We start from the raw sequence: 25,510 nt of genomic DNA, 5'->3' as shown, positions 1-25,510 counted from the left end.
GTCCGTACAAATTTTGGGACCATAAGTACTCCATATTACGTTGCTCACATCCTTCACTAACTCAGGATGTTATTCAGTCACTATTCCGTAACACGACGTCAAATCTTACACTTCTTTATTGATTGAAGTTGCAGTTCTTGGTTCAGATTTTCATTGTGCGATATGATTTATTCAGGTTCAATCGACAATTCAATCGACATTGGTATGCTATTACATTTGTACAAATATAGTGCCAGACACAGAAAAGAGAACACCCCGTAAATTTATTACTGATTTTTTAATATACTTTTTTGATACCTCGTTCATTAAAAAAAGTACAAATTTAATTGTTAAAAATAAAAAAATGATAATTTGTCAGTCCTATGCAGTATCTTTTATGTTCCTGTACACGTCTAGGCATGGACCTAATGAGATGATTGATGCCCTCTTGGGGGATCTCATTCCAGGCTAACTGGACAGCATGACATAGCGCCGCTAGGGTTTGTGGGGGATGGGGTAAATTATGTAACCTTGTACCTGAAATATTTCATACATGTTCAATCGGTGAGAGATCTGGAGGACGAAGTAGCCAAAGTAGCAAATTGATTGCATTTTGTTGAGAGAAGTCCATAGTCACTCTGGCCACATCTGTTCGTGCATGGTCTTGCTGGAAAACTGGATTAACAAGATTTTTCAGATAGGGCACGAGATGATATTCTATGGCTCTTTGGATGTAACATTGGGCTGTCATACTGCCTCTAATGAAAAGTAAAGATGAACTACTACCATATTCAATAGCACCCCTAACCATTACCCCAACAGTTTGATGGACATGCCTCTGTATTATAAACTGAGGATCCCGTCTTACACTCCGTCTTCGCCTTACTGTTGTCCAATCTTCATGTTCGTCACTAAACACGATATTATCCCTTTCCAGATTCCAATGTATCCATTCTCTGCATCACTGCAGTTGATTTTGATGATGATTTAAAGTGAGAAGTAATACAAGATGAGGACGGTAGGAAATTCTTTCTTTCTTCTAAAAAATTTCTTATTCGGCAATAAATGGTTCGAATCCCAATGGGATTTCCATACTCACTAAACCACTGATCCGCCAGCATTCTCGACGAAACGAATCTATCTCTTAGGGCCATAATTCGAAAGCAGCGCTCTTGACGTTCTGCAGCTTTTCGGGATCGTCCAGTACCTCTCCTTCTGCCTGTTTGCTCTTGTTGGAGCCATGCTTGACCATATATCACTATAGTGTTTACACTGCGGTTCAATTTAGTGGAGATTTCCCTAAATGGCCAACCAGCCTTTCGTAGAGCCACTTTCGACCTCTCTTAAACTCACTCAATTCATGAAAATTTCCCTCCATTCTGCATCTAGGCATATTTGATCAATCTAAAAGCACTTTCTAAGCACCCTATGCGCCAATCAATGGTGTTTTGCAGTCATATTGTTGATTTTTTATTTTTATTTTTATAGTTAAATGCTCATATGAAAATGTGCATACCAAAAATAATTTAAATAAAACCATACTTACAGGGTGTCCTCGTTTCTATATCACGCAATATAGTTCAAAAATACACGCATCAAATACGGTTTTGATGACAAATTTGGTTAAAAGCTCACTTTTATTCTATACGCTTGCACAATCATATATACTTCTAGTGAACAGAAAATTTGGTAAAAATACCTCGAAACTCAATTTAAACTTGTGGCTACATCCGTATCGTCACGTTACGTCAGCTACGACTATCTGTAAGAGAAGTTGCACGTGAAATGGGATGAAATCACAATGATGTTGTGAGAACCTGAAACCCCATCAGGTAACTGAAGAAATGAGAAATTCGCATCGGACAGGTCGTCTTCGTGCCACATCAACTATTGAAGACCAACACTGACGTGTTTTGACGGTCAGAAACCATTTCCAAAAGCGAAATCGTTCTTCGTTGACCGTTCCTTCAGGTTGCTGGAACGATTAGATGGGCTCGGATACTGAGGTGCAAGTCGTTTGTGGCGAGGACCAGTTTTAACGGTACATCATCGTACAGCACGGTACGTCTGGGCAAGTGCAGATGAGATGTGGGACCTGAAACGCTGGAACAAAGTAGTTTTTAGACGGACGAAGTGTGAATCTTTTTAATACCTGATAAACATCGTCAACGTGTGGGGAGAAAACCCGGAAATGCTGAACGCTATAGCTCATGTGTAGCAAGGGGATGGCTCTGTAATGTTCTCGATCGGCATCATCTACGGAAACAAGACGGAGCTTATTCCAATTCAGGACACAATGATGGCTGTATTATAACCGGACACTATCCGGAAACCTATTGTTGAGTGTTTTCATCAAAATTTTGGTAATGAATTTGTTTCGTAAGATGATAACACTCGGCCTCATCATGTTCGAATCGTTAACGAGTAAATCCAAGAAGTTGAGGTTGAACGATTGGAGCGGCCAGCATTATCGCCCGACATGAATCCAATTGAACGCGCTTTGAATCATCTGAAGGAAGCTGAGCTACGCCGTAGACACCAGCCGCAAAATATTAAGGAGCTTCAACAGGCTCCATTTGAGGAATGGGAAAATATTGAACAGCAACGCTTCAATGACTTAATCGACAGCATGCACCGTCGTTTAAGAGTTTGTCGACCTGCAAGAGTCTATACGGTCAATAAAAAGTTATACTTCTTTATTGACCGTAGTAGTAAAGTTAATGCATAAAAATTAAAGGATTTTTCCTTTGTATTTTAATAAATTCTGTCATTTTTCATTACTCAATTTATTATTATTATGCGTTGGTATTGGCAATTAATACCAGTACCAATGCTGTATTCCTACAATTTACTGTTGACGCAATTTTTTTATATGTGTGTATAACGCTCTACCGGGCGGTAGATTAAAGACGGGGCAAGCAAATGTTTTGAAATCAAGAAGAATTACAACAAAAATGCTCGAATCACATCTTTTTTATTTGAGGGGGCCTCAACTTTTTACGATGTCAATTTTTTTCCAAGGTCACCTTCACCTGTCCTTTGAGGTCAACTTTGTTTTTTTCAAATGAAACACACGATTTTTTTTGGAGATTCGAGTTCTTTGCCGACAGTAAAAATATTTTTCCTCGAGAAATTTTTTCCTGAAAGTGATAAAATTCATAATAACACTAGATACAAAATAAACTCTTACCTCGGTAGTGCTGCAGTTAGCGTCAGTTGTTTTTTGAATTAATTTCTATTTATCTTTCGGTTTAGTCTAGACTGTAATCAGGCATCCCTTTATTCGCACTCAGCTAGTCTGGAAAATAATTTTATTATGATTTTATTTACGTTTAGTTTAAGTTTAAAAAGTTTAGGGACGACGGTCACATTTTTAGTCAGTATGAATTTAGATTTAAAGACATACGTATAGTTTCGTTAAATTTCCCGTAAGGGTCGTATCAACAAGTTCTCGATATTAATACTCTAATGTACCCTAACGCTACGCCCATGATCTTCATCATTTTGAGTCGTACGCCCGGCATGGCCAGATTTCAGTATCCATTAATCTCAACGCAATTTTCTTTTTTAGCAGATTTGCCAGACCTTGTAGAAGTTACTTTATAGCGAAGGTTGACGATGTGGTTTCGACACGATGGCTGCCCTGCTTATCATTCCAGAAATGTCAGAAAAGTTTTAAATGAGCATTTTCCAAAAAAGTGAACTGGACATGGTAGTACCGTTAACTGGCCAGCCCGATCACCAGATTAGACGTCACTAGATTGTTTTTTTGTGGGATCATGTGAAATATATCATTTATGATCGAGTGCCAATTAGTGCCGAAGATGTGAAAATTCGGATCAGAAACGCTTGTCGAAACTTCTCACCTGAAATGGTAGAAAATACCACATAATTATTTCAAAACGTATTTGTCAAATGCCTCGAACAGCAGGGGCACCATTCGTTGGTCTTTTTTTATAATAAAGTAAAATTTACTACGTAACAAATCAAACTGCTTAAATACCTTAATAAAGTTTAATGAAGCGTTTACTTTGTATCTGGTATTACTGTGAATTTTATCATTTATCAGTAAAAAATGTTTGAAGTAACAACATTTTTAATGTCAACAAAGGATTCGAACCTCCAGAAAAAATTGGGCGTTCAATTTGACAAAATGAAATTGATTCCGAAGGACAGGGGTGAAGGTGAGCTTAGGAAAAAATTGTCAGTATAAAAAGCTAAGCTGCCGAAAACGAAAGAGACTTTAGTCGATTTTTTTCTGTAAATCTTCGCGATTTTAAGATATTTGTTTGTCTCATTTATCCAGAATCGCCCGTTATACCATCATGCCCTAGAACAATATTGAAATAGACATGTGCAGGAAAAACCTCAATGTATACCCTATTTATCTGCTCCAAATCCCTAGCGTGCGCTCTTAGTGCCCCTGCTTTGGAGCATTATTATTAGTTAAAAAGAAAGGAATCTCTTAAGTCGACCGTGGAATGTTAATTCTACGATGATACACTATCGAAACACCAAAAAAAATTCAATTGTTTCGACCCGACACACTGAGCTGCTCCCTTAACAAATTTAGCAATAATAAAGGGAAGCACCTTCCTCTGAAAAGACTTTCTACCTGAACCTTCAAATTATTTATCCGGAAAGGCATGTTTGGGTTAGTGAGAAGTCAGTTTAAACAGAAACCTCGCTTAACGCGGACGACCTTTTTACACCTCTGCAGACCTTTACATTTATTGCAGATTGCTCCTCACCTTGTATCGTTTATTACGGATTACTCACTGAATAACTAACTAAACTGATAAGGACCACCTATTATTCTATTAAGTTATGGGTCCAGTTTAAGCAGCGCATAGTGACCTGAAGAGGTGCTAACCACGTTGACTAAAGAGTGCATAAAAACCAATAAGTGTAAGGGGGGTAAAGAGCTCTCAGCAATAATGGCAGAGGCTCATTAAGGTGTGCGACTCAAAGGTTTAACGACAAAAACTACTTCGTTATTAAGAAAACGTATGGGTGATGATATCACAGAATCATTCTGGTGAAATCAGTGCCACTAAATTGGCCAGGTGGATAAAGAGAAACGATAAAGCTCGTCTGGGAATTGGTCTCCTAATTGCAAATGACCAATAGGTACAAATTAGGAAGTTTTTTCCAGCAATATCGAGACATCAAAAGAAAAAACAATGGAAAAATCATGGCAAAATTGTAATTGAAAAATGAGCCTTTGATGCAAATTCTGATAATGTTTATTGAGCTGAGACTGCCAATACGGTTTCAATTTTTTTTAGAATGAGCCTCGTGTTGAAACTACACAAAAGTCGCCGTGCGAATCATGAAATAAGCAGGAATATTATATCACGAATTTGCACATTTTCGGCCATGACGCAGTTTTTCCTGGGTGCATGCACCCAGAGAACAAAGAAGAAACCCAAAACAAGAAAGCACGATGAAAAGGCGAAAAAGGCTTGGTTGAGTAGAGTGGGGAATCTAAAACATTCGGATTCCTCGATAGGGGAAACCCATAAGTTGTCCATTAATCGAGATTTCATCTTTATAGACGACAATAAAAGCCAATCTAAATTTCAAGAAAATACAGAAGATAGTTTCGGAAAAGCTGTTATCTACCAGGTTATTTAAAGGATTAGCAATAAAATGGATTCCACAGACGAGACAACTGCAAAAAAACGATCCGAATAGCGTGGGAACTGATAAATCAGAGGATGAAGCGATATAAGAAGATCGAACCTTGGAGTGCTGCCCGACCGTTATTTGGCAACCATAAAATTAGTCAATGAAGAAACTAAAAGCAGAGAAGACTGATTATCGTGGTCAGATGTGGAGGAATGGATAGAGGCAGGGAAACGAGAAAGATTAGGCACAAAAATAGTACGAGCTGACCCGTGGTCATGAAGCGCAAGGGAACCAACTTAAAAGCTGCATAGCCTTGCCAGATTGGCCAGAAAATAGGGGAAACTGCGATTACGACAGAGGATATGTTCAGAAGCCCAACGATTAGCTGGGTATCATATCACAAGCAAACGGGCGGAAGCATGTCAAAAAGCAATATACAATGTGTCAATTTCAAAACCTTGGACTGCTTATAACCCTGAAAATTGATATTTTGTTTAGACCATTCAAAAACCGTTTCGGCAGAATGAAGGAGAAACCAATTAAATAATGATTGCAAGTTTCTCTTTGTACCCCTATATAGGATAGATACTCCAACTCTAAAATTTTAAGTTGGAACACTTGTCATGTGATATCTCATTTTAAAGGTATTTGCGAGCTGCGTAAAAAACTAGTTTAAAAAACAAAATCAATCGTTGAAAAGTTATAGCATTTTCAATTTAGAAATATCATATTAAAATATCTACAAAAACTTTTCGAAATTAACACCGTTTTTTTCTAAACAAAAAAATAGTCATAGCTTAATTTGCTTACTTTTTCAAATGCTTCGAGGATAATAGATTGACACACTTCAGTAATTCGATGTTGTAAATCTTGCAAATTGGCTTGCTTAGTTTTGTAAATAACTGATTTGCTGTGGCCCTATAAAAAATCGAGGGGTGTTAAATCGGGTGATCGCGGTGGCCGCTCTATTGCTTCCCTGCGACCAGACCATATTTCTGGATAATGTTGAGCTATCCACTGTCTTGTTCGTAGAGCATAATGCGGTGGAGCACCATCTAGTTGAGTATGTAAAAGATTTTCATCTAATTGCAGATAGTTATCGCTTCGATTTTCCAATGCTTGAGCAATTTGAGGCTCAACCATATTTTCAAACAAATCGACAAAAATATTACCTGTCAAGTTTTCGTTACAAAACAAAGTACCAACAATTTTATTCCCTAGAATTCTAGCCTGAAAATGAACTTTTTGAGAATATTGCGAATGATCCTCTCGCATAAGAGGACTTTCATTATTTCAATAACAACAATTTTGTTTACTAACAGTTCCATTTTAAATAAAACGTGCACTCGTCAGTAAAACAAATGTTTTTTAAGATGTTAAGAAGTCTTTGAACTTTCTTAATCATTTCTTCACAAAATTGAATTCGTCCATCGGGATCATCGTCATCTAGTTCTTGAAAAATATGCATTTTGTAAGGAAAAAAATTGTTTGATTTGAAAACTTTCCGAATCGGATTCATGAGAGACCCCTGTTAGTTCCGGAACCTTACGAACCAACGTTGTTGGATACATTTTGGTTTGATGAAATATTTCAAGTTGAACTCCTTCACTCAAAATTCTGGACTGGCTCGTTTTAATATTTTGTACCGATTCGGCGAATTAAAATTGCGGCACGAGAAGTTGCACGTAAACATCGCTGACATTTATACCTGAGTACTTTGCATCAAACACTGTAGCCGCCCCTAAGGAACAACACTTCGCTGGTGAAATAATAAGTTCTTTCAACTCGTTCAGCAACTGTACATACATTTTTACAACGTTTTTTCAACGCAACATTTGTATTAGACCAATATTCATCAATACCAATACTCAAATTAAGAATAAATGAGTTAAATTTTATTAAAATAATTTTCAACACAAAATATAAGAGGAAAAACAAAAAGAACTTGTTTTGGTAAAACAGTTTGAATAGAATTTGTGAATATTTTAATGTTATTTCTGTATTAAAAAAATATATAACTTCCCAAAAATTGAATTTTTTTTCGAAACTAGTTTTTCTATATGCAGTTTATAAAGACCATTAAAATGAGGTATCACATGATAGGTGTTGCAATTTAAAATTTTAGAGTTAGGGTAGCTACCCCCTTAGGGGTATACGTAGAAACTTGCAATCAGTAATGAACTGGTTCCCCGTCCATTCCGCTGGAACAGTTTTTGAATTGTCTTAAGAACATTTTAATCGTCAGACTTATAGTCAATTCGAAATTTTGAAGTTGACACCTTATAGATTTACCGTATGATCATGGAATTCATAACAGAACTAAAGACAACAATCATGTATGAATTTCAGGAGAGTTGCCTAAAGTTGATAAGCAATAACCACAAAAGCGTGAATGAGGGCCATAAATGATTCATAACGGCGTGGTATACGGTTTTGTTCACTACTTACTGGATTTAAGTAGATTTGATGAACTTACACCGCTTATGCCAGTTACAACTTGTACCTTGAATCCAAAAAAAAAACACAACGCAACTCTTAACTCAACGGTAATAATTCATCTGACATTCACTTCCATGGCAACCATAAATAAAACAACAATGGGAATGATGAAGTCATTGTGGCCGATTAGTTCCTTTGGTGAATAATGAGCCATATGCGTGTCAGGAACTTAAGCCCGTCGTTCAGCCCGTAATTTTTAATTTAAAATGTTACGAAAAATACGAAATACAAAAGTTGTATGGCTTTATTCGATCCCTTTGAAGGCTTAACTTTTATTTATACCGGGTGTCTCACAAAAACGCTGTCACTTAGCGGAATATTTTAGTGGGTTACCATGTAAATTATTACATTTTTCCATTCTATGTAAAATTTTAAGAGGATTTCATATAGCGAACCCAAAAATTGCAATTAAAGGTCATAATAATAATACTAATAGTAATATTGCAATAATAAATTTAGAATGCAAAAATTAAATAATACGCAGGGTGTCCCTTAAAAAAAGTGTCACTATACTGCGTCTGTGAAATGAAAAAATGGCTTATCACTGCAGGTCCCGCACAAACTGGGTCAGAGATAAATATTCAGGCGATAAAAGTGGTTCGAAATGTCGTTGAGCGGTCAAAATCAAAACCACGTTAATAATATATACAGGGTGTTTCCTAACTACGTGTCAAAAATTTAAAGGCGTAATCCTCGACTGATTTTGAGTCAAAAATGTCTAATAAACATATGTCCGCAAATGCCTTGTTTCCAAGATACAGGGTGTTGACTGAAAGACGTTGATAAAGGTTTTAAAGGTTCTTAAAGGTTTGGTGGTATTTACTAACTTGTTTATTGTTAGTTTTTTTTTGCTATTTCCACTACTATAAACAAGATAGTCAGTGTTATTTTGATGTTTTACTCTCTAAAGTGAAAGAATTTAGTTCTGTGTCCCAAAAATCAGATTATACCTCAGTTTTGAAAATTCTTCAAATGCCTAATTACAATAATCAAGAAATGGCCAATATGGTTTTTGTTTACGGCCTTGCTGATGGTGAGTGTTTGGCAGCGAGGCGCATTTTCATGGAAAGATTTCCAAACCACCAAGCTCCCAACCACCAAACCTTTAAAAACCTCTTTCAACGTCTTTGTGATACAAGATCTTTTATGAAAACTCCAGAAGGAGGAAAGCCAATAACACGTCGAACACCAGAAGTGGAGGAAGAAATCTTAAGAAGTATTGAAGAAAACCCCGGAACCACCTGAATTGTCTTTTCTAAAATTCAAACACCCAAATTGAGTCATTTTGGAAATAAAATCTCTTTTTCTTGTCACATTTCAACACACTGTATCTTGGAAACAAGGCATTTGCCGACATATCTTTATTAGACATTTTTTACTCGAAATCAGTCGAGGATTACGCCTTTAAATTTTTTACACTTAGTTAGAAAACACCCTGTATACAATATAGGGTGAGTCGGGAGGATGGTGCCAGCTTTCCGACCGAGTAAGAACTCAAATGTTGTTACTCGATTTTCGTTTGTTTACAGATTATTAAAAAAATCATAAATTTGATAAATCAACATTTCAGTTATCATAATGATGTGTTAACAATTGTCCAAATATATCGCCATTCACATTGAACATTTTCAACTTCGTCTATGGAGAACATTCGTTGCTCTCCTGATTATTTCATGAGTTTCTTTAGTATCAGCTGCAGCATTTCTAATGCGTTGCATTAGTGCATACTTTTGTTCTGTATACCTCATTTTTAAATCAGTCTCACAAACAATAATCTAATTGTGTGAGGTCTGGAAGTTTTGGAGGCCAACTGATAAGACCACTGTGACCAAATCAACACCCTGAATACCTTTTGTTTAAATGTTGCTTAACTTGTTGAGCGAAATGTTTCATGCTAAATACGCTTCTGAAGTTTGGCATGGTCTTCCCGGTTCACCTTGTATATGGCATATGTTACCGTCGAGACCCGATCTAACTAGGAAAAACTAAAATTAACGATCATCCTTAGACAATTCTAGACTTTCCTAGTCAAAATTAAAGTTTCCTTAGAAGATTAGTTGAATCCAGTTTCAACCTAGAAAGTGTTAGTAGACTTTTCGTCGCAATTTGGCTTTTGGAGATTCCATTTTTTCTCCTCTCATGCTTTGACGATCAATATTATAAATGGTGAATGATGGTATACCCGGCAGACTTTCACAGTGGCTGACTGTTTCCCTTTGTGAACAAGTTTTTTTAGATAACTAAAATTAAAAAAAACTATTTCCTTAGCACCTTTTGACAGCGGTGACTTTCTGACTTTTCTATTGATTTCGCTTCGTACACTCTCTTTGATTACAAAAACGTCCGAGCACTCCATTTTACCACAAACTACACAAGAATTATAGTTCTTTATTCACTAAAACAATTTTTATTAAAACTTATTTGTTTCACTCAAACTAAGTGCAAGGAGGATCAAACTAACACTATAACTACTTGTAGAAAATTGTGAAGCAGAATGATCGTGTCTTGTAGTTTAAGGGCGGCTATACATATACCAGATGATTCTAGATAATTGGGACAAACAAATATCTTGAAATTGCGAAGATCTACAAAAAAATTGCGAAGAAAGTTTGTTTTTTGCGGGGGTTAAACTTTTTATGCTGTCAATTTTTTCCCAAGGTCGCCGTCACCTGTCCTTTGAGGTCAACTTCATTCTTTCCTAATGAAACACACGATTTTTTTGGAGATTCGAATTCTTTATTGACAGTAAAAATGTTTTTACTTGAAACATTTTTTGCTAAAAGTGATAAAATTCATAATAATGCTCGATACAAAATAAACGCTTTATTAACCATATAGATATTTAAGCAATTTTTTTATAATGCAGTAAAATATACTTTTATTATTAAAAACAAAAAATCACTTCAATAAATGCTCGAAATGGTGCCCCTGCTGTTCGAGGCACTTGAAAAACCTGTTTTGAAATGATTGTGTGGTATTTTCTGCCATTTCAGGTGAGAAGTTTCGACAAGCGTTTCTGATCCGAATTTTCACATCTTCGGCACTAATTGGCACTCGATCATAAATGATATATTTCACATGATCCCACAAAAAACAATCTAGTGACGTCTAATCTGGTGATCGGGCTGGCCAGTTAACGGTACTACCATGTCCAGTTCACTTTTTTGGAAAATGCTCATTTAAAACTTTTCTGACATTTCTGGAATGATAAGCAGGGCAGCCATCGTGTCGAAACCACATCGTCAACCTTCGCTCTAAATTAACTTCTTCAAGAAGTTATGGCAATTTTTTTAACAAAAAAAATGTTTTTAAGAATAATGGATACTGAAGTCTGGTGATGCTGGGGGTATGGCTAAAAATTATGAAGTGAAGGAGTGAAGGAAGAAGAAATTACAGTTTATTAGTATCGAGAACTTTTCGATACAACTATTATGAGAAATTTGACGAGACCAAACGCGTGTCTTTGAGCTTAAAATCAGGCTGACTAAAAATGTGACCGTCATCCTTCGACTTTTCAAATTTAAACTAAACATAAACAAAATCATGATAAAATCCTTTCCCAGGCTACCTGAATTCGAATAAAGGGATGCCTGTTAATAATCTAGCCTAACCCTAAGCATAAATAGAAATTAATTCAAAAAACGACTGACGCTAACTGCAGCACTGCAGAGATAAGAGTTTATTTTGTATCTGGTATTATTAGGAGTTTTATCACTTTTAGGAAAAAATGTTTCAAGGAAAAATATTTATTTTTACACTTAACAAAGAATTCGAATCTCAAAAAAAAATTGTGTATTCCATTTGAAAAAATCTAGTTGACCCCAAATGACAGGTGAAGGTGACCTTGAAAAAAAAACAGTTGACAGCATAAAAAGTTGACCCGCCGAAAATAAAAAATACTATATTCGAACAAATTTTTTGTGGATCTGGATTTAAAAATATTTGCTTGTCCCTTTTATCTAGAATCACCCGGTATTATTCGTCGTCCCTGGGTCCTAGTGGGTTTGGGTTCCTATGGTGCCAGACGCCCATATGTGGGATAATTTATGGACAAGAAAAAATGCGAAGAATAGAGGGACCACATGAAGATGCAGATGGTCCTGTGAGTTAATAGATGGCTGCATAACTTGCGTTCAAAAATAATCGGAAACTGTCAGGTGCATGCATAGATAGATTTTCGTTGAGAGACTTATAGGTACCTGAATAAATTCTTGGTTTAGCAGAAAAAGAGCATTTATTAGGATCCTCCGTTTAAGAAAATGTATATGAAACACACATTGAAATTTAGGATTAATAAAATATTTTAACCTTTTAAACATGTTGGACCACTGGACGGTTTATCAGGCGTCAAGCCATTTTTTGCTCCATTTTTCATGGGACCTGCCGTAATGACTGATTTCTTCATTACATAGACGCAATATAACTCATTGCGTTTCTTTGAGACCCCCTGTATAAATAAAAGTTTGCGCTTAACATTATTTTGTAGAATTAAAAACATAGCTGATAGAGGGGGTAGTATGGAGCTTTAAGTGCTCATTGTATCTGTACTCACTTTAACACTATTCTGAGCGACGGTCCAAATAGGTTTCTTTTAAATCTTGTATACGGAGAGTCTGGCAGCTCTGAAATATCTCGAAAAATATACAATTTATTAAAAAATACCTTATATGAAAATTGAATGAATTTAAAGGTGCTTAACAAAGTCGCAGCGAATTTAAGTTATGCTTTTTCTTATGAAGTGGTAAACTCTGTGACATTTTCTGATTGTCACTCGTATTCTGAACATATTTCATGAGACGTGTCCTATGGGTAATTCCAGGGCCTCAGGCGCTATTGTAGAACTAAAGAAAAAAAAGAAAAAAAAAGGGAAATGCCCTTATGCAACGGAACTTATTTTTATTAAAGGAACTGATCAAAATCTACCTCCTTAACGGCTTTACAATGAGCTAAATTGTAATAGAATTTCTCGATAACATGTTCCAGCATTTTGACAGTAATGTGACAACATTCGTCAGTAATTCTTCTTCTTAACTCATTTAAATCTGCCGGTACCGTGGCGTCCACGTTAGTTTTAAAGTGGTCCCATGGCAAATAATCGAGGAGTGTCGAGTCCGGTAATCTAGGGGGCCAATCTATTTCAACTTTACAACCCATTCAAGATGCATAATAAGCAAGCTAATTACCGAATAGATTAGACGAAAAAATACCAAGTCATTATCAGTCATATTAATCACACCTAGAATTGCCTTCTAGATCATCAGATTTGTCACATCTGCACATTTTGAGCCCTTAATCCAATAAAAATAATTTCGTTTGGTTTTCTCATACCTGCAATTGTTGCTGGACGGCTAGAGTTAGCCATGGGTTATGTTAAATAAAATGCGTTTAGAGTGTGAGGGTGAATCGGAAAATATTACAAAACGTTTGTCATTGCATAAGGCAAAACGTTACTTCAGTTCATTGCTACTTTGTGACGCACCTTGGCTATTTCTGAATACCGCAGAATGGCGGAATTTTTAAACTTCGTCAATTTTTATAGAAAGAATTTTTTAATAAATTGTATATTTTTCGAGATATTTCACTCATGACTTTTCGGACGCAGTGCATGTACCGCATGAATTCTGTTGTCGGTTGGTTATGAGCTTCATTTACTCTTAGGATCTATTCTTGGTTTCTTGGTCGGAAATCTTGCGTTAAAACGTAAATGGTCATTCGTCATATCTTCATTTTATTTTACCAGATCTCAATGATTCAGTAGTGTAAGAACCGGGTGTCCGATGTGAACCACTAAATCTAGTGATTCAAGACGTGATGCAAAGGTCGCGCATAAAACAAACCAAGGAGGACCTTTTTTCTGTTATGGCATCGGATTAGTTACAGTGGCCCAGGTACTTTTCGAGCGGCAGAACGAAGATTAACGGATACATTAACGGTAATACTGAATCAAGTTTCGATACCATCTCTTCGAGCCCTATAAGGGGATGATCTGTGTTTCCAACGCGATAATGCGCTTATAAAAACGACTTTTCGAAACGAAGAAAAGTGATAAACTACATTTTAAGACAATATTTCCGACCAAGAAAGTACCAATCCCTCCAAAGAATAAATGAAATTTAAAATCTAATAACTCTAGAACATACATGTAACCTCATTTGGCCCTCGTTCAGAAGAGTTGTGAAATGACCGATTAATACTAAAAGGTGCTGTTATGTTATGACTGATATGATGGATGGACGTGGAGATTAATTTAATAAGAAAACTACTCTTCACATCGTATAACAAAACCTGAGAAGATGAAAGCCTAAAGATACCCACCTAGAAGATTTGTGTTCGACGTGCCTTAGTACGCTCTCCTGGACTCCAGGGCAGAAAGTCTTAACACCAGTTGGTTTGAAAGGCGTCATCATTATATGCGAAATATTTCTGCACAATTCGGAATTAGTTGGAAATACCGTTGGTCTAATGGAGAGAAAATCTTCGCTACAAAAAAAAATCATTTCGGAGATCATTCATTCCATACGGCCGTAAGAGCCAAAGAAGAAGCGAGTTTCCCAGAGTCTTCCAATAAGGAAAAAAGTATAACAATGAATTCAGATATCGGAAATGGATCTGCTTTCAGAAAAACATTTTTCACACATGAAAATAAAAAAAGAAATGTATCAGTAAAGAGTAATTATTAAATTATTATTAATGCATAACATTAAACATATTAAAAAGAAGTTAATGCTCGGCGGTGAACCGTAATCATTGGGCGTCGATTGAACCATTTACTATTTGCCAGTGAACTTCCGACATTGACGACATATAATAGATAAAGTTTATGTTAAATTTAATATTTCAACGCTTATATGAGGGTTTTTTCAATAATCACTATAAAAAGTATGTAATAGATAACTGACCAAGTCGGAGGTGAGGTTTAAGGATTCACGAGTGTGAATAACATCATTCCTTACGACTTTTAGACTACACTTTATCTAAGACAATCCATCATGTTACTTTTATTACGAACTGAATTTTGTTAAATTATGAACCGATCAGTATAACAACAGTATTTATGTAACTATAACCCAACCGCCCTTGAGGTTTGCCAGCATACCTTTTAGCTCTGATTGTTTCTTATGCATTATAAATGGATGAACCTGTTACGTAATAATTTTCTTGAAAATATGAGCAGTTTTTGAAAGGGGTTGGAGAAAAGCCGTCGAGGGACTACTTAGCTACAACTACTAACAAGCAAAATAAATATAATGCATTTTAAACAACTTACTTGTATATTAGTGACCCTTAAAATGACCCCCCCCCCTCCCCCGGACCCTCGGACTACTAAGGGTTTATTGGTGATTTCCTAAAATAATCAGTTATGGAAATGTATATGAAGCTAATAGAGGCAACTTTTAAAATTAGGGACAAGCCTACAAGGTGTCCCAATAAAAAGAGAGATTGATGATAAATTTGCTCTTGATCCTCTGTTAGTTCCTAGATTTTTTCCCCTGGACGCGGTGATTCGAGGCTATAACGTTCTAACATTACTTTTAGACATTTACAGTGCCTCCTAAATTAATGAAAATCGCAGTTAGTTTAAGTTAAAATTTGATAATTTTATGATAGGTTCTGATGCAAGATCACCTTAGCAGGCAGGAATACTCGCTTAGCCGAAACTACCCACTGGGTGTTCTCAATAACAATTTTAATGTACTTTCTCAGGGTTAGTTTCTTTCATTTTTTCGTATAGGATGGTGAATTTTTTTGACATAGAAGGAAAAAAAATCAATTTTCTTAATTTTGATGCAAAATGTCATATTCATCTCGAATATTAAGGGAATTATTAATTATTTCATAAAAACCTACATTTATGGCCATGTGCCTGAATGTTTAGCCTACGTTGCCATGATTTCGATTTTGTTTACTTTAAGTTTTAACATATTGGCATCCTGGCTAATTTCTTTTACACTAAGGCTTGGGTTTTTTACTACTGATAAAGTGATGACCAGTTGATTTTCTTCTCCCAAAACTCTATTCTTTCGATTTCTTTTACATTTTTCCTGTCCATTCAAAACGCTACTTTAGCCTTTCTAGCCTCCTTAAACTGGCATATTATCTATAAAGAAATTCTTGCGCCGAAATGATAATAAACAATTTCTGTCACATGAACCAACTACATAATGCATACTGATAAGTTCTTGTAGAGTAATCACAATTTCAATGGCCACTTTTAAAATAAACAAATTTCGAAGAAACAAAAAACCATTAATGAGGCGTTAAAACTTAAAACAAAAAACATCGTCACCATGGCAACGCCATTAATATATTTCATTGAAATTTACGATAAATAGGCATTATTTTGTACTAAAACGAAGAAAATTAATTTTTCTTTCGTCCTACGTCATAAAAAATACACAATGCCATTTCAAAAAATTTAAGCAAATTCAGGTTGAAAAGATGAAAATTAGGGTTGTCATTGTGAACACCTTGTATGTACTTTTGGCTGAATGAGTATTCGTGCCCGCTAAAGTGATCCTGCATAAGACTCCATCCTGAAACGATCAAATTCTGACTACAGCTAACTCTGATATGAATTTTTTATGAGATACTGCAAATGTCTAAAAATTTTTAACGCTAGTTATAGGTTCAAATCACTGCATCCCCGAATGTAAAAAAATCTAGGAACTAACACAGGATCGAAAGAGGATTCTATCACGGGAAAAAATGCACGTGACCCCATTTGAAAATATGACACTTTATGTCGCCTCAGTTTTTTAGGACACCCTGTGACGTTGTCACAAACTTTAAAATTTACCTTCATTAGCCTCATATGCAGCCCCATAATTGTTTTTTTTATGATATCCCAAATAAGCCCTGGAGGAGCTGTTAAATGGACACCCTGTATGGGTGACTTCGTGAAGTTTACTAGGAAGTTATAACCTCAGCAATAGAGAGTTGAAGCATTTATTCTATTATAGTGTATAGAAAAGCCAACAGGAGCCATTTCGTCATAATAAAAACCATTCGGAAGTACTAAAAGTGCCATATTTCAAGGATCGATGTTCAAAAATAAACTACTGGCAAAATCTATCGCATAATGCTAACTTTTACTCTAAATTTAAAAACGCATATTTCGAAAACGCGAAAATATATTTAAGTTCGATGTGGGTAGAATTTAAGCCGCAGGATTGGAAAATGTTACTGAGCCTTAATTAGTTCTCAAAATATGAAATTTGCCATATTCAAAAAATTATAATCAATTCATCATGGAATTATTTTGATTTATCTACGGTGACATGATTGATGCTATTTACTAGGATATGGGGATGTTTTAGGACATAAAAGTTCCCTAAGGGATATTTTTCAGGTAAACAATGTCGCACTGCACTTCATCAATAAAAAAAACATAAATTAACTCGAACAACTTTGTACGCCCGTACGTCTATCTAAATTTCACTTTTCGCGCACTGACCACAAGAGACCACTTTCGTGTTTCTGGTACCACGGAAAAAATGTGGCGTGAACACTTGCGAAAAGTGACAATCTCGGCCCACTGACGTGAAAAGTGTCACTTTCGGCAAGACCGTGCGAAAAACCTCACACCCGGCAAGGTTGTAGACTAAAAGCAATTTCTGGCGATCTCAGAATTGCCGCCCTAGACGGCATCGTTGTTTCTCATCGTTCTCATCCAAACACCCCCCTCCAAAGTCAAGCGGTTTCCCATACCGTTCCCCGCGCCCGCTCATTTCAGTCGGAGCTGTCGTCGGTGCGTTGTGCTGCGGTGCGTCCCGCCGAGTGGAACCGCGCCTTTAAACCACTTTGTCTCTTTGATTGTCGTAAAAAATTGAATTTCTCCGTGAAAAACGGACACGTGCGAAATCCCCCGTTTTTCGTCCGGTCTCTGCCCGAGGCCGCCATGTGAAATGAGCGACTGACGGATCCGCTTTGTCTCGGGACACGAGTTGTGTGCAGTGTCCTCGCCTTAAGGAAAAGTTTTAAAAATACTGGGACACACTAAACGCGTCATTTCTAACAAAATTGGATTGTGTATTGAGAACTGCTATTTTTGTGCCACGTTGCTGTGTTTATGAGTTATTTTTGTTTCTTGATCTCTAGTGATTTTTGTTTTGTACTGACGAGCGGTTGGCGTGGGTCCTGAGCATCGCTGACCAGTGATGCGACGGCGAAATTGCGTTGATTAATGACGAACTCAGCTCGTCGAGTGAAGTGTTGCATTACGATTTATTTGGATTACTTGCGCCATTGGATATAAGGAGTACTTTGATTGGATTAAGCCACGTATTGTTTGAAGGTAAATTCTTTATCTCTGACACGTGACAGTAGCTATTTAAGAATTGAATCAGTACGGTAAGTGACAGTTTTTCGCACGCGACTAAAAGCAGTGTTCCGCCATGCAGCCAAGTTATTTTCCTAACAAGTGCGGAATGTGATTCTTTCCCACACGCGACTGCCTCTGCACGATCGGCGCGAAGCGGAGTTCCGGCAAGCAGTCAAGTGCGGGAATGGTTATTTTTCGAACAAGTGCGGAAAGTTATGTTTTTCGCACGAGCTTGGAAAAGTATATTTTCTACTACCGCGAATGAATAGGAACACTTTTTTTATTCAGGCAGTTTTTTACGCAACGATTAAAAACTAGAAATTGGACAAAAACACTGTTATTTTGTCTTTGCTAGTTTTCGTGTAAAAACTAATAACAGGGAATGTCAAAATAGTTTACTTATGCATACTCCTATGAAGAAAATCACGAACTGCGACAAATCTGTAAGGGCATAAAACAAAGCAAAATTCATAACTGCAAAAAACACAGTACGAATGCGGGAAAAACTCTTTTCCTTATTCAGTGTAGAAATAAGTGTTGCCCTCACGGTGCTCAAATGCGCCTGGGCAACCGCTAATTAAGCACGGTAGTAAAAAAACATTTTTACAAATTAGGAAAATTTTTCGAGAGAGATATTGTGATTTGAGGTATTTTGATGAGCAATGGTCACAGTCACTATTCAAATTAGTGCGGTCAATGTCACAATACCTGATCGCCTTTCCTACGTTAGTGCGTGAAACTACAACTTTCCTCACGCGACATGAAAAAAGATCCATTCCTCACGAGTTTTGCATAGTTTTTTCTATGGAAACATCAAATATTAGAGCTGCTGAGATGAGGTACTGTCGGAGATAGTACGTAGATTATGGTATCGAAATTTGCGTTTGACATTAATAAACCAAATAAGTATCTTGTAAAATATACCATGACCTTCAACCGTATTTAATTTAAAGCTTTAGATGTTTTCCTGAGTATTTTCTCACTGTTTAATTATAATTTTGACATAGTTTAATAAAAAAGGCAGTATCTTAGGTTACATTCCTACTTGGGTTGCGGAAAAAGTACGTCTCAGTTAAGTGTCCGAAAGAATACATTTTCCGGCATATGAATAGAAATAGAGAAAATAGTGTTATTTATTACCTCACAAAGGTCGGAAGGAATCCTATAACGAACTGCAGTGGGGTTGCTGTAGCAGTCAGGCGTAAATATTCATGCATAAGGCGTCTTATTTTATTTGAGTTATTTATATTAAAAAGTTGTAAAAGTCACATTCTATTGTCACACATCGCGAAAAACTGGCAAACTTCCACGAGCCTTTCCGCAAAAAGGGAACAATCCTTTTGCATGCCCTAAAAACCTAATTTTTACTAATTTACCTAACAAGTGTCAAAACTGGGCCTTCTTTATGAGTGTACTGTAAGGCGTGCGACTAAATCACATTACTTGATTTGACTCTATTTTTTTTTAATTGGAGAGTGGAGGCTCGCATGAAACTTGATGTTGAGTTAAGGCACTCAATTAGTCCTTACCGCACGACTGATCGTAAAAAATTTGCTGTGCGGAAAACGATTGCACTAGAGAGACAACCTCAGTGACAGTTCTAATGACAATGTGGATCGGTCAAGTTAAACGTTCCCATTTCAGTGACATGTTAATAGTTTTTACCGAGTTCTTAACAACTTCGCGTTACGTTTACCATATTGCAAGTAACCCTCGAGTTAGCGTTCGTTTTTTGAATCCGATTTGTAACTTTTACTTATGGTGGTGGTCGTAGTTAAAGTAACGTAATGTAATTAGCAAACGTACAGCACATTTGCGCACTCGATAGTCCCATAAATCGTCTAACGCAAGATTCAGCAACTTGTCTATTAAAGTTTCATGGATTACAGTAAGTCGGAACCGAGGTCGCCATACGCAGCTGTGACTAGTAAAATTCCCCTCTTCGCCCCGAAATCCATCCCGGTGACCTTACTGTACCATAAACTAGGCAGCGATTAGTTAGTTATCTAGCAAAAAAAGTTGACTTACAAACGACTTATAGACGAATATCTATGAAAACACGTCGTCCTTTACGAAGAAGTCAAAGAAATGATATAATTGTTGGTATTTTATAAACTATAATCTAATTAACACCTGACAGAATGCGTAACCACAGACGTAGCGAATATGAATTGCTAATTCTGCGGCTACGCGCAGGAACGCCCGCGCCACGAGTTCCCTATGTTGGTTCTACTTTCAGTTCTACGTAATACGTAAGCGAAGCCGTATCGGGCTGAATGAACAATGCAACCCCGGGGGTCACTCTCTGGTAACTGACTCTTTCTTTTCTTAAAGTTGTATGTGTTTTATTTTATAATGGTACCCAGGGAGGTACTGGCAGGTACTTCCTACATGTCTATAATTAGTAATATAATTAATTTATGTCTATCTAGAACCGGTGTAGCGTATACTAATAGTTCTACAGATTAATCCCCGTTTATAGCGCACGATAAATCGAGATAAACGTTGACGTATTTGACTGCTGTAGACCGAACCGTAATCCTTGTTTCAGCTCTGCTCGACAGTCCTTTTAAATAGAGTCAACGTCGAATACTTCCAAAATGTTTTTCTATTGTGCGGTAAAGGGGGTTTACCGCACGCATTGTGAGCTGACAGTGGCACTTGCACCACGAAATAGCATTTGTCAGTGTCTATTGTATATCCAAACATTGTTTCGTGATAATATTCGAGCTGTTGTCCTTAGTTCTGATATATGCCAGGATATCTTGCAAATATCTTGAAATGGCTCGAGTATACATTGAAATACCTCGAAATACGAACCTCAGAAATATTTTGAAGTACCTTGAAATACCTTAAAATAATTTGAAATACTTCTAACGGATGCACTAAAATGCTTTAGAAAATACATTAACAGTCTGTCCCTCGCCGTAGTTCCTTACGAATTGAATATTTGGTGAGTTTTTGTTCGGTAGACCTTAAAGCAGGGTAATAAGTTTAGTTACATTTGAATTGCCACGAGCAAGTATCTGCTAAGTTTGATTCTGTAAGTAGTCCATTATCGACCTCTGGTGGAATACGTATGTACGTATACGCTGCGTTCAGATGCGCATACACGAAGTGTTACGTGAACGCGAACCTTAGATGATCGTCCAATGCGCATTTGTTCATAGTGGCAAAAACAAATTTCGAAGTTGACATGGAAAATCTCGGTAACTGTAAAAGGTAGAAAAAAAGGAGTGGAGTACTCACCACCCTGTCTGGACACAGCGACATGGACCTTGGACAACGATTAAAAGTCATTTCAGCATTGGATTTTAGAAATTTTCATTGCGCTTTGTATGATTAAGAAACTTTTTAAAGTAGATCGCTATGGTGAAACCTTTTAGTCACTCAAAAGAGGTGTTGGAAGTGCTTTAATCGTTTTTCATATAGTTACCTTATATGGAGTGTTTCATAAACATTCCAACAAACATTTAGGGGATGTAAAATTCATAAAAATAAATGTATATATTGAATAAAGTTAGGTCCGAAGTCGCTTCGCTTCTAAAATACAGAGTGATTAATTCCTTTTTTAGCATTTTTCAAATATTTTAAAAACGGTTTGGGATAAGTATATGAAACTACGGACCCGTTATGGTGGGATCAATATGGATGTTCTGAACTAGACGGAATTTTCCCACCTACACTAATGTGGTGTGTGTGCCATTCAATGGTATGCTTTTAATGAAAAAGTGGTACGCCACTGCCCTTTTAATGCGAATATACATATTTTAATATTCCATCAATTCTTAATAAAAAAGTTCTTTTAGAGTTTTCTTGTTCAAGTAGGCGTTTTCAAGATAAAAAATAATTTCTCATTCTTGTGCCTACCAAAAAACTGGTATAAGTATAGGTTTATTTTGCTATTATATGACTCTTATTTCTTCTCGTCGTAATGGTTAACGTGTGGATATATTTTATTAGACAAAAAATGCTTTGTCTTCATGTCCTCAACCTCCACTAAGAGAAAATTAAATTAATTTCTCATAAAGATTTTTTTCTAAATCTCACTATACCGGTTTTTTGGTAGGCACAGGAATGAGAAATTATTTTTTACCTTGAACGCGGCTACTTGAGCAACAAAACTCTAAAAGAACTTTTTTATTAAGAATTGATGGAATATTAAAATATGTATATTCGCATTAAAAGGGCAGTGGCGTACCACTTTTTCATTAAAAGCATACCATTGAATGGCCGCACTGACGCCACTGGCGTAGGTGGGACTATTCTATCCGTTCCAGAACATGCACATCCATCTCACCACAGCGTGTCCCTAGTTCCATGTTCATATCCCAAACCGTTTTTTAAGTAGTTTAAAAACACTAAAAAAATACTTTGTTCCTTGGAGAGGAAGTGATTTCGGACGTAAGTTCATTCGATCTAAATATGTATTTGATTTTATGAGTTCTGCGTTCCCTGAAAGTTTGTCGGTATTTTTATGAAACGCCCTGTATAAATTTCAAAATTAATCCATCCTGTACATGCCGACTTGAGCAGCCTGTAAATAGGTAGAGATAAGCCAGACCGGGAGGCTAAGTTTGCTTTAAGAGTCCAATCTGCCTCTTGAAGCAAACCCGTACGTGGCCGTATCGTGCTCGGTTACCTGTTTTCGCATGCGTTTTCAAAAGATAAAAGACCTACAACAAAAAAATGCCATTAAAGTGTAGAGTAAGAAGATTTTCTGAGACCACAGAGATCAGAAAAGATATACCGCAATATAGAATTTAAATACGTCAGCACACACTAAATAGCTCGAGATGTAGGTAAGTACTTAATGTTTCCATTTAAGTTCCCGTTTGCCCTTCTGTACAATTCCTGTAGTTAATATTTTTTTCTCAGTTGTGGTGGGAAGGGGGGTGGAGTGGGAAGGATGCATAAAAAAGCCCAATGCCAACAAAAGTATTCTTATCTACAAGAATGCTGTAAAATGAAACGTAATAGCTCTGTGACTCCCATAATTTTCATTTCAGTGTTAATCTAATCGTAAAGCAGCGGTGGTACGGAATTTGTCACAAATAAAATACAATAATACATTATCATATATGGGTCTTTAGTGATTCCAGTTACTTATCTAGCAGAGCTTAATGTATGACCGTTTTCTCCTTAATTATCCTGATTATAAAAATGTATAATCATACGCATTAATGCGTCCTATCAAGAGATGCAGCTTAAAAAAAAGAACTTAAGGACGTTTCGGGCATTTAGGTAATACTTATACAGGGTTCGCCATTACTCCGGCCTTGGTTCCTGGTGTCTTTGTATAAATATCAATATGAAATGTTTAGTACAGTACTAATTTATATCGGAAAGCTGCATGATTTAATAATATTTTTGTTTATACAGAGTGTTCCGTTTTCGCTGGGCAGCATAAAGTTATAATTTTTTAAATAGCAACCCATAATTTTTTTTATACCATTTGATGAAACCTTAATTTAGAAGGAAAATACATTAAACATTTTTTAAATTGGTTGCGACGTTGCCGTTTTAGAGAAATTTCTTTAAAAATGCAGCATCAGAAAAAAATTATCACAAAACTGGTGTTTTTTGAAATTTTTAAATTTGTTTTTGTAAAGTAGTAGATGAAAGTCAGAGGTACTTAAAAACTTTAAAACATTTGTTTAATGCACCATACTTTTTTGTATAAGAGCGCTAATTTGCAAATTTTACAAATTGCTGAAACTCGTTTTTTTTAAATGGTACCCATGATTTTTTTTAAGTCTTTCTAATGTAGTTTTTAATTCTCTATTAATTTGCAATAACATCTTTTCATCTAACATTTACAGTTATGGAGATATTTAGAAAATTTCAATCAAATTGCAATAAGCATTATTATAATTAACATTTACAGTTTTAGAGAAATTGATAGAGTTAACTTTAGTTAAACTAAAGAATAATAAAAAACAACAAAATTATCAAAAATATATTAATTTAACAAGTGCTCGAAATTTTGTCCGTTTTGTTGTAGGCACGTCTGAAGTCTTCGTTGCAAAGATTCGCGCACATTTTTTAACATCTCTGGTTTCACGTTAGAAAATGCGGTTTTTATTCTGTTTTTCATTGCCTCTTGTATAGTAGCATCTTCTTGAAATACGTAATCTTTTACGAATCCCCATAAAAAGAAATCCACGAGAGTAAGTTCCGGAGATCTCGCCGGCCATGGCACAGGACCTCCGCAGCCGATCCATCGGTCATAAAATTGTTCGTTTAAATAATTACGCACATTTCTAACATAATGACAGGGAGCACCATCCTGCTGATACCACATGAAGCGTTAGATTATAATAATGCCTGCTGCAATTTGATTGAAATTTTCTAAATATCTCCATAACTGTAAATGTTAGATGAAAAGATGTTATTGCAAGTTAATAGAGAATTAAAAACTACATTAGAAAGACTTGAAAAAAATCATGGGTACCATTTAAAAAAAACGATTCGAACGAAACGAACGAACGAACGATTTCAGCAATTTGTAAAATTTGCAAATTAGCGCTCTTATACAAAAAAGTATGGTGCATTAAACAAATGTTTTAAAGTTTTTAAGTACCTCTGACTTTCATCTACTACTTTACAAAAACAAATTTAAAAATTTCAAAAAACACCAGTTTTGTGATAATTTTCTTCTGATGCTGCATTTTTAAAGAAATTTCTCTAAAACGGCAACGTCGCAACCAATTTAAAAAATGTTTAATGTATTTTCCTTCTAAATTAAGGTTTCATCAAATGGTATAAAAAAAATTATGGGTTGCTATTTAAAAAATTATAACTTTATGCTGCCCAGCGAAAACGGAACACTCTGTATAAACAAAAATATTATTAAATCATGCAGCTTTCCGATATAAATTAGTACTGTACTAAACATTTCATATTGATATTTATACAAAGACACCAGGAACCAAGGCCGGAGCAATGGCGAACCTTGTATATTCACTCATAAAAGTAGGTGATCAGAGAAGTATACTGGAACGCGCTCTGATTTTTTAGATGAGTAGCTACCGGTTACCTACGGAAGCCTTTGAGGATAATTATAGTTATTGGCTGTTC

At 36.1% G+C, this 25,510-nt stretch overlaps 1 protein-coding gene and 1 long non-coding RNA gene across 5 annotated transcripts in view; one reads left to right on the top strand and one right to left on the bottom strand.

Moving 5' to 3' along the window:
• Positions 1-307: 307 nt before the first annotated feature.
• On the bottom strand, positions 308-15,034 carry LOC136345581 (uncharacterized). Of its 3 annotated transcripts, XR_010733165.1 has the most exons (6): positions 14,425-15,034; positions 2,132-2,235; positions 1,797-2,082; positions 1,079-1,741; positions 794-1,018; positions 308-737 (listed from the first exon to the last, which is right to left on the bottom strand). It is a non-coding gene; the product is annotated as an uncharacterized lncRNA (long non-coding RNA). The 3 variants fall into 3 exon arrangements; XR_010733164.1 differs by lacking the exon at positions 14,425-15,034 and having other exon boundaries at positions 2,132-2,665; XR_010733166.1 differs by lacking the exon at positions 14,425-15,034 and having other exon boundaries at positions 1,797-2,074; positions 2,132-2,665.
• Positions 15,035-17,851: 2,817 nt separating this feature from the next.
• LOC136345549 (uncharacterized) overlaps positions 17,852-25,510 on the top strand; it is a 193,058-nt gene continuing 185,399 nt past the window's right edge. For both annotated transcript variants that reach the window (XM_066293984.1, XM_066293985.1), the window contains exon 1: positions 17,852-18,403. The gene's annotated coding sequence lies outside the window, so the exon portion shown is untranslated. The remainder of the gene's footprint in view (positions 18,404-25,510) is intronic.

The sequence above is a fragment of the Euwallacea fornicatus genome, chromosome 20, assembly GCF_040115645.1.
Source record: "Euwallacea fornicatus isolate EFF26 chromosome 20, ASM4011564v1, whole genome shotgun sequence".
NCBI lineage: Eukaryota > Metazoa > Arthropoda > Insecta > Coleoptera > Curculionidae > Euwallacea > Euwallacea fornicatus.
The sequence above is the reverse complement of the archived record's forward strand: the minus strand, read 5'-3'. Positions and strand labels throughout refer to the sequence as shown.